This window comes from Physeter macrocephalus, chromosome 21 (genome assembly GCF_002837175.3).
Source record: "Physeter macrocephalus isolate SW-GA chromosome 21, ASM283717v5, whole genome shotgun sequence".
NCBI classification, from domain to species: domain Eukaryota; kingdom Metazoa; phylum Chordata; class Mammalia; order Artiodactyla; family Physeteridae; genus Physeter; species Physeter macrocephalus.
The window spans coordinates 18,392,538-18,402,929 of NC_041234.1; the positions used below are offsets into that span (position 1 = coordinate 18,392,538).

Consider the following 10,392-nt stretch of genomic DNA (forward strand, 5'->3'; position numbering starts at 1 on the left):
GCTCGTGCCCCGCCCTCCGTGTACATCCACCCTGCCAATCCCCCCACCCACCCCGGAATGGAACCGGAACCTCCTTTCCCCCCTCCCAAACCCGGGTAATGGACCCGCCTTCCGGTCCATCCCAGAGCGGCCGCCCTCTTCGACCACATGGGAACGATGCTCCGAGGCAGCTACCGCGGGCCCCGAGGCTTCGCCTTCACCTTGGCCTTCACGCCCGCCACGCTGCCCGCCACGCTGCAAGCGCCACCCTCGCAGGTGCGCCAGAACTACTACCCCCCCGACTGCGAGGCCGCCGTCAACAGCCATAACAGCCATTTCACCCTGGAGCTCCACGCCTCCTTCTTGTTCCTGGCCGCAGCCTTTTACCTCGACCGCGACGACGTGGCCTTGAAGCACTTCACCCGGTTCTTCCTGCGCCGCTCCCACGAGCACAGCGTGCGGGCCCAGGGCCTGATGCGTCTGCAGAACCAGCGCGGGGGCCGCCTCAACTTCCATCAACATCAGGAAGCCAGTCAGTGACGAGTGGAAGAGCGGCTTCAAGGCCATGAAGTGCGCCTTGTTCCTGGAGAAGCGCGTGAACCGGAGCCTGCTCCACCTGAACCAGCTGGCCACCGACAAGAGCGACCCCCACCTGCGTCACTTCCTGGCAACTCACTACCTCAGCCAGCAGGTGGCGTTCATCAGAGAGCTGGAGGGTCATGTCACCACCCTCAGCATGATGGGGGCCCCGGACGCCGACCTGGCAGGGTACCTCTTTGACAAGCTCACCCTGGGCGACAGCGACAAGAAGAACTGAGCCTGGACTGGACTTCCCCAGAGCCACGGGGTGACCAGAGCTCTGGTCACCGTGCCTGCCATGCAGACGGCAATAGTGCCCTTGCAGAAGTTCACTCAATTTTTTTTTTTTTTTTTTTTGCAACAAGTGCAGGACTTTCTTTTCCTGGACTTTATTTTATCACTTAAGTTTTTTTCTTCCAGTTTTTCCGTTTCTTCCAATAAAGTTATTGGTTCATAAATAAATAAAGGTCTCTGGTTGATTCATGTGGGCAAATCTTTCATTTTTTAAGTTTTAAAACAGGTATCCAGGAGTCTCTGAACACAGCCATACCCCAACCATATGCAGCTCAGGATCTCCACAGTGGGAGGGAGAAGGTGTTCCACGGGGCCCTGGAAAACACAAAATCAATCTTCCCCTTATAAATAATGTGGGTATATGGGGGTAGACTGGGGTGGGGTGGGGTGAGGTAGGGGTCCCTGGTGAATGTGGGTGCATGTGCATAGTAAAAGCATAGAACCATAGCCTGAAAATCATGATTGCAGTTGCCTCTGGGGAACAAGTGAAGGGCATGGGATTGGGCAGGGATTAAAATAAAGGGAGTCTTCAGTTTCACCTGAAATGTTTATGTTCATTAATTATACAGATGCTAATGGTTAAGTATGAGTAGCAAGATGGCGGGTGGAGGGGTTTGGAAGTCTGAATGGTGGAGTATCTCTTTGACAAGTTCACTCTGGGCAACAGTGATAATGGAAAAATGAGTGCTAGGCTGTCTTGCTCAGAAACACGGGGGTGACTTCCCATGGTCACCAATGCCTGGCATGCATGTTGTAATAACAAAACATCCACTTATATATGTTTTCTTTCCTTTGTATCATATGTATATATGCATGCTTGTGTGTGTGTGTATATATGTGTGTGTGTATATATATGTATGTGTGTATATGTGTGTGTATATATATGTATATGTGTGTGTATATATATATATATTTTTTTAAATTCCAACCAGCAGCAGAGTTCATTTTGAATCTCTAGACTAGATTCTGAATGTTTGCTTAGGAAGACGCCCTTTGTTGAAAAGCAGTTCGGCGATCACATTACTGGAAATGATATAGCTGCTTCCTAGACCTTTCCTGAGCCTGGCTGTATTTCTGCCCTTGGGTTTCATATATCCAACTTTGATTTAGTTTTTGTTATTTGCTACCAAGAGAACCTAAGCTAATATGTCTTATTATCAACACACTTTTAGCAGCCTCCACTGTATTTACAGTAAATAGCTCTTCTAGGGTAGTAAATGACATTTTTCTCTTTATCCCTACTACAGAGTCCACTGAAAGGAAAAAGGATCAAGGGTGGAAGGGATCAAATAAGAACAATTTCCTGAATGGAAATACAAAATACTGAAGCCTGCTACCATATGCATCTCTTCTCACCTAAAAGTGTTTTCCTCATAATTTACAGAAATTTAATTCCTTAGATCAGCCTTCCCAAGACTGTATTCAGTATCAGCCAGTGCCTCAAAAACATTCACAAGTGTTCAGTGAAAAACTTCTATTAATCGAATTAGCAGGATTTTTTGTTTTGTTTTTTCAGTTTTTGTTTACTCTAGGAATTTTATGTCTGATGTAAAAAATATACATTTTGAATGTATAACATGGGGATAAAATATTCAGTGTTTCCCAAACATTCTGATCATGGGATTCTTTTTCTACCGAATCTCACAGAACAGTATTCCAAAGAAAATAGCTTTGGAAACAACGTTAAACGGTCTCACTGTGGGCTTCTCTGGTGGCGCAGTGGTTAAGAATCCATCTGCCAATGCAGGGGACACGGGTTCGATCCTTGGTCTGGGAAGATCCCACATGCCGCGGAGCAGCTAAGCCCATGTGCCACACTACTGAGCCCGTGCTCTAGAGCCTGCAAGCCACAACTACTGAAGCCTGTGCACCTAGAGCCCGTGCTCTGCAACAAGAGAAGCCACCGAAATGAAAAGCCCATGCACCACAATGAAGAATAGTCCCCACTTGCCGCAACTAGAGAAAGCCCGCATGCAGCAACAAAGACCCAACGCAGCCAAAAAATAAAATAAAATAAAAATAAAGTAAAAAAAAAAAAAAAAAAAAAAAAAAGGTCCCATCGTGTGTTGTTCCAGAAGCACATACCTGGTAGCTAAACCTCATTCACTTTCACTTAGAGGTCATTAGGAGAAACTGGAACCTTTGCTGTGAAGGTTTCAGCACAGTAAGCTTTAGACAGTAAGTGTAATGCAGGGCCTTCACCACGAAAGTGGGTAGATATCACACGCATCCATTTTGTTTCCTGATAGGTAACTCCCGACACTGTATTTTTCCATCTATTCTAATTTCCATTTCTAAATGAATGGCTTCTGGGAATGATAACATTGATATTTCTCCAGCACTTATATCAAAGTCAAGAGAAAGTTTAAGGCTGCTAAGTAGTTCATATTCTTCACCTCCCTCTACCTATGTATTCATCTCACCAGCAGCAGAATTCTTCATTTATTTTCCAGACTATATTGCTGAGTTTTGGTCAGTAATACACCTTTTGGTCAAAAACAGTCTGTGCCTGCATCTTTTTGAAAATAAGATGACTGTTCCTCTCACCAAAGCATGCTGAAATTTCTCAGAATTCAGACATTTAACTATAAGAAAAAAAATAAGGCATACATACTACAAAACATTGTATTAATAAAGTCCAAGATTGTTAAATAAATATATAATAAGTAATGTGTTTAATGTGTAGCATTTTTTTCCTCCAGTAGAGATGATCAACATTATTCACATCATTATTTGATTTTTGAATGAGCACCTTATTGCAATGCATTCCTCTTTAGGTTCAATGGAGGACTTATCAAGTTTCTCTCCAGCCCTAAAATACATGATACAATTCTATAAATTGAAACTGCATTATTCCCAAACAATAGTGGGCATGAGACAATAGCAAAAATCTTGCATATTTTTAAAATTTAAATGTGTTCCCACAACAACTCTTAGGTATCAATTCTCATGACACCTCCACTGAATTTGATAAGGTGTCTATTTTATTCCCAGGCAGATTCAGCATAATATAAAACTATTATTTTCTCAATATGAGACATATTCTATCACTTTAATACATGATTATATAAGGCTGGAAAATAAGAAGGTGATTAAAGTAAGCTTCTCAACAAGAATAGTATTTCAGTCTGGCCCATCTTATTAACCACAACTTCCATTTGTCTACTGTTTGGCTGATTAATTCGATTCAACAAGCATTTATTTATTTTTTTTTAATAAAGTCCAGTATTCTCAACTGTTTATTCTATTTTATTTTATTTTATTTTATTTACTTATTGGCTGCGTTGGGTCTTCGTTGCTGCCCGCGGGCTTTCTCTAGTGGCGGTGAGCGGGGGCTACTCTTCGTTGCGGTGTGCAGGCTTCTCATTGCGGTGGCTTCTCGTTGCAGAGCAGGGGCTCTATGCATTCAGGCTTTAGTAGTTGCAGCACGTGGGCCCTAGAGAGCATGGACTTCAGTAGTTGCGGCATGTGGGCTCAGTAGTTGCGGTGCACGGGCTCTAAGGTGTGTGAGCTTCAGTAATTGTGACTCACGGGCTCTAGAGCGCAGGCTCTGTAGTTGTGGTGCACGGGCTTAGTTGCTCCGCGGCATGTGGGCTCTTCCCAGACCAGGGCTCGAACCCATGTCCCTGCATTGGCAGATGGATTCTTAACCACTGCACCACCAGGGAAGTCCCAAGCATTTATTCTTAATAAATGAGTTTGTGCTGGGGAATCAAAGTTAAATAAGACATGTACTTGGTCCAGTTAAACTAAATATATTAGCACTTTGCCAATTTTCTAAGAGTAAAATACAAGTCCAATATGAGGTTATTTTAATAAACAACTAAATCAATAGTATAGCTAGGGAGTGTTTTCATTTATTACTCTCCATTTTATCTTTATAAAGAGGTATGCTACCCAGTCATTCAACAAACTCACAAATGAGAATGCAGCAATTTTTAATAAGTATGAGGAATAATGTAGGCCATCTATTCTTCCTCTCTGAATGGTGGACTCTAAATGAATCTAAAGCATCATCAAAAAAATAAAATAAAAAAAATAAAGCATCATCATAATGACCATCATCTGGGTAAATTATGCTGTCGAAATAATATGCTAAGGAACTTCCTCTTCCTCATAATAAGGAATGTTACCTGATGGGGAGAGAGAATTTGGGGAAGAGCAATAATACAACACGATTAACAGATTAAATTTTAGCAAACAAGGACACTCATTTGTTTACATATTTTACACTGCTGTTGCCTAGAGACAGAGGAGGCACCGGAAGGTATATTTTACTAGTGTGGGTCACATAGGAGTCTTTTAAGGAACTGGTTTAAAAACATCTTTCCAAAACTAGTAAAAAAAAAAAAAAAAAAGTTATTTCCACTGTAGATTTGAACCTGTAAGTAATCTATAGGTAAATGGAATATAAAAAAATGAGGGCAGCCTTAATGGCAGTTCTTTATATAAGAAAGAAATACATACTTGCTGAAAGCTTTTACAGCATCACTAGCTTGCATCCACTAATAAAAAGAGCCTACACTTTTTGAGAGCTCACCATGTATTAGGCATCAGGTTAAGATATTTACATGAATTACTTCATTTCTGTCTCACAATAACATGACATAGTGCTATTATTACCCGCATTTTACAGTTAATCACAGTGAACCCAGAGACATACATTAATTCCCTAATGTCCCACAGCTTCATAAGCGGCTGAACTTTAATGTAAACACAAGGAGTCTAACTTGAGGACCTGTGCATTTACCATTAGTCTATACAGTAATGAGTAAATGAGAAGTTTACAAGCCCTCTGAGTTACGATAATGTGACAAAGTCTGCTGTGAGAAGTTAGGAAGGGAGAGATCCTACAAGCCTGCTTTAACAGAAATCACATTTCAGTTGGACACACCTATAACAGGATCAGTCAGTTAAGTACCAGTAATACAAACTGACATGGCCCATGGTCTGAAAAGTCAAAGAGATTTCTGTAACTATACTAAGAATGACAGTAAATATGAACAAAGAGCATTCTGCTTTGTATTAATGTGACTGCACAGGTCCAAAAAGTGAACCATGGCTTGACTGGGCAGACATCAGCTGCTGGGATCTTATGAAGAAATTCATTAGAGATATGAGATAAAAATAGAAAGATGAAATGTAAATAGGAAGGATATTAAATGGCTAGTCAAGTGAGCATATTTAACCAATCAATATGATGTTTAGTAACAAATAAAAATTACATGAATGAACACTGATTTTCCAATCCAGTATTCTGTGATTAGTAACAAAGTATGATTTCTCTGTTGCTACCAATCTGAATCTCATATTTTAAGAAAAGCTATTCAATCCCTTTCACTCCTCTAGAGGTCTCTAATAAAGTACTAGGAAATAGAACCTCTTTTTGCTATATTCTCCCAAAGTTTGCTTTTCTGGTTCTAAACATAGAAAGAGTGGGAATGGCGGGCCCCAGGAGTCACTGTTAGCCAATGAATTAGAAAAGGATGAATTTATGATAGAATATATTCACATGTTTAAGTGCTTTCTCTAAGAATTCACCTAAACCTTTTGTTTTCTGTCAGAGAAAGCAGAAGTTTGCACTTACTTAAAAGAAGGAAATTGGCAAGCTAGGTGAAGGGCGTGAACAAATATAGGATGTCAGTAAGGAGATCATTGAAACTGTCCATTTTGGCATCCAGACAGGGCAGAAAGAATGTGTTTCTAGGATTGTGCTTAAAGATTAAGAGACTATAGACAATAAAGAGAGTGAAGAAAATGATAAAGAAGGAAAGATGGAGAGGTGGAAAGACTGAGACTTTGGAGATGGCACTCTATTGTCAAAGAAGTGTGAACTGGATCATGAACAGAAGGAGAAAGTAGAACTCACTGGAGTAATAAGGTCTAGGAACTGAGTGAGGAGATTATCAGAAGTATCATTAGCATCAACATGGACTCTTCTCTGTACACCTAGGTGATTTACTTTGTGTTATGGGTTCCACATGTGCAGGACACCAAGACCTTAAAATAATATAAAATATAATAATTTACATTTCAATGGCACTTTATAATGTGATATCACAGCAGTAATTTTTCTTATTTTCACTTCATATAGAGCCCTTCTTATTATAACTACAGAATTCATTCAGACATTTTCCCTCCTATGCCAAAACATCTTAAGACCATGAAAGATGAAGAGGTAAAGGTGTTAGGTGTTAAGGTGTTAAGATATTTTAGAATTGGAAAATTTGACTATGATCATGTCTCTTAGATTTAAGTAAAGCCAGTTTGAAGTGTGTTTGTTAAAAACACACATGATTTGACTGATTTGGGGCCTAAGGGCAGCCAGAAAGAACAAAGGGAGCATACAAAATATACATGGGTTATTTAAAGAAAGCAAGGAGTTCAGGGATTGGGCCTCACTTGCCTTCAAATGGCTGCCATGAAGTCATTTGGAGAACAAATATATATGTTTGTCTTGGGTGGTTAAGTTCATTAAGCTATAGAAGGCCAGACGCCAGCATGGGAAATAATTGAGTTTCCATGGCCAAGCAACAGCAATTCAGTGGCTCTGAAAGGTGAAAGGGAAGTGACAGGTATGTGTGCCAATAGGATCCCGGCACCACATCCTCAATGCTAGCTGTGTCAGCATATCTTTCCCTGGCTGTACAAAATACCCTAGTACTACTGATTTATTTATTTTTCTTTTTTAAAGGGACATAAAATTCTGTATTGGTTGAAATTTTAAAAATCCACTGTTGCTTATCAAACCAAAAGGGCTGGTTTGTGCATTAAAGTTACAAAATGTGTAAACTTATATTATTGCTCCTACTTTATAATAATATAGTTGCTTATCTCATTTTTGTTGGAAGAGACTAATATATTTAATATAAAATATAAATTAGAATCTAAAGTCCACAGTGGGAACTGAAATTATTAGAGTTTGAAGAATGGGGTGATATTTCTGAAATTATAGCTATTTAACACTGGACTTCATGTTCAAAGATGTCTCTTCTGATGGTGATTATAATCTTTGTGGGTGTGACTGAGAAGCAAATATTGGGCTGCCCAAAAAGTTCGTTCGGGTTTTTTCCATAAGAACCTCGGAAAACCCGAACGAACTTTTTTGACCAGCCCAATATGTGATCAGGATTTTAAGATGATCATTTAACTTTTTTACTAACATACTATTTTCAAAGTTCTATTAGCAAGTGTGTATTATTACAATAATTTTCCTTAACTAGAGAATTAATTAGATATTTCTAAAAAATCTCATTTATTTATTGTTTAGGAAGGAATGACTAAAAGACCTAAGGAATTCTCATATCTAGAGAGTGAATAAATCAAAAGTAAAATCTCCTTTCCTCCAGCCAGGTTCTTGAATATAAAGTTGACAAATCTTCTCCTTAAAGCAGCAAACTATCAGGCTGATCAAATCACTACTGCTTTTATGAGTCAGAGCATAGTCTTTTAAAGGTGTTTCAGTGTGACATTTTGAATCTTCTCATACTCTTCCTCTTTATAGTTCCACCAATTTGGTTTGTTGTTTTACTCTATCATGTATGTGTTGCTTATAGTGAAAATGATTGCTCAAACTCAACTAAAACCAAAGTGAATTATATTCTTGTTGCCTTAAATACCAGTCCTAAAGTGAAAACTTACTCTAATCTCTCAGGTTTATTATGGCCAGAAGACTTTTTTTAAATGTCTGCCTATAGTGACTAATACCAACATGTAGGCCCTGTCTCAGTTTTAGAAAGATTTCAAGCCTTTTTGAAGAGGGAAGTCATGATTGCTATCTATACTCAAGTTGATCTGGCTGCTCCTATAGTTCTACTTTATGTCCCAGTTCTAGTAACTTGATTTCTTCTTGAGATCAAGTTTCACCTTATGACTCAGTTTCCTATCTGGATGCTGATATTAGTCCTGATCTTGATAAACACCCAGCACATCAATGACTTCAGGATTGGAATTCTGATTTTCTCATGCCTCCATCCTTGCCTCTTGAGATGTGATTCTGAACTTCAAACCCCATGTTTTAGGTCTGGCTTCCTGTTTCCTCATGCCTCTTGACATGTCTGCTTACCACACCTCAATATATTGCTTCCCTGTAGGCTCCTCCTTTTTCTGTCCTGTATACTAGCTAGCTCCTCAGACTGACCAGTCACCTGTCATTTTCTCTCAAGATAACTGAATATCCTGTCGGGCTGGACTTCTTCACCTGACCAGCAAATTTTCCTCTAGTGAGTACATCTAGTTCCAAGTCCAAACTCTCTAGGACTGGCCCCATGTCTTGCAACCAAAACTTCTGTGGTGAGCCATTCAACAGAGAAAACTGAAATCTTCCATGCTAGCTAACACTATCTGTTCCAAGATCTCTTTGAAGATGGTTATCACAACATTTAATATTATATACTAGATATTGGTTCAGAACTTTCCACAAATCTTTTATTCTCTCAGAAAATTACAAGATTCCTACCTCCAAAATTCACTAGACATAAGAGCTATAAAAATTTAGATAAAATATGCATGTTCTTTAAAAATATCTCATCTTACCACATATAAAATATATCTATCAGAAAAGGTATAGTAACATTTCTGTTTAATCTATTAAAACATGCCACCTATTTAAATGAGTCATTACAAGCTTGTCATGTAGAAGATATCAATTTAAACACCACAAAAGAAAACGAGTGCCTCCATTAACATGACATTCAAATTAGTAGATGAACTACAGAGACAAAGAAAAACCATCAGAAATGCAGAGAAGAAAAATTATGACCTTGTGCTTGCTTCTTTTAACATCAACAGATTTTTTTTAATGGATTTAAGTTGAACTTGATTCATGTATTCAACTTGTGCTTGAAAATATTTTATCTAGAATAATGAAGGCTTTTTTTCAACCTAATTCCCTTAATCTATGTCAGCTTCACTTATAATCTAACCTGACGAAGACGTGTTATTTCACTAAATATACCTCACATTATCCTCTCAAAATTTATCTGTTAACATCATTTGATATATATAATATATGGGAGGTAAATGCATAATAATGTGGTTCAGAAGCACATTTCCATTTCTGAAACAGTAATTTTTAGGATGACACGAGGAAAATAGTATCAAATAAAATATAAATCTTCAACAAAAGCCCCCCTTTTCTCCCCCCGCCAATTTCTAAGAATACACTCAAAATCAATGGTAACTCTTTTTGAGAGGCATTAGATCAATGATTTTAAGAATGTGAGTCAGACAAAAATGGGTAAAAAAATTTGACTTTATGTTGTATTTGCTATATGACCTTTGACAAGTCTTTTCTACATTTCATCATTTGTCTACATAACTGTACTTTTAAAAATATTAAATGAGTTAATTTACATAAACTGCTTAGCAGTGTGCCTAGTATGCAGAAAATGTTTAATAAATAGTAGCTAGTAGTACTATCATCTTATTATCAATAATCACTGTATTCCTATAGTTCTTTACCTTCATTTTCATTTAACTTATAATATTCTGAGATGCCTTTGATGAAACTCACTTATGACACTTTTATCACAGACTCTA

At 38.5% G+C, this 10,392-nt stretch overlaps 1 pseudogene; it reads left to right on the forward strand.

Annotated features, from left to right (window-relative positions):
* Positions 1 to 147: 147 nt before the first annotated feature.
* On the forward strand, positions 148 to 796 carry LOC112062384 (ferritin heavy chain-like; annotated as a pseudogene).
* Positions 797 to 10,392: the final 9,596 nt, after the last annotated feature.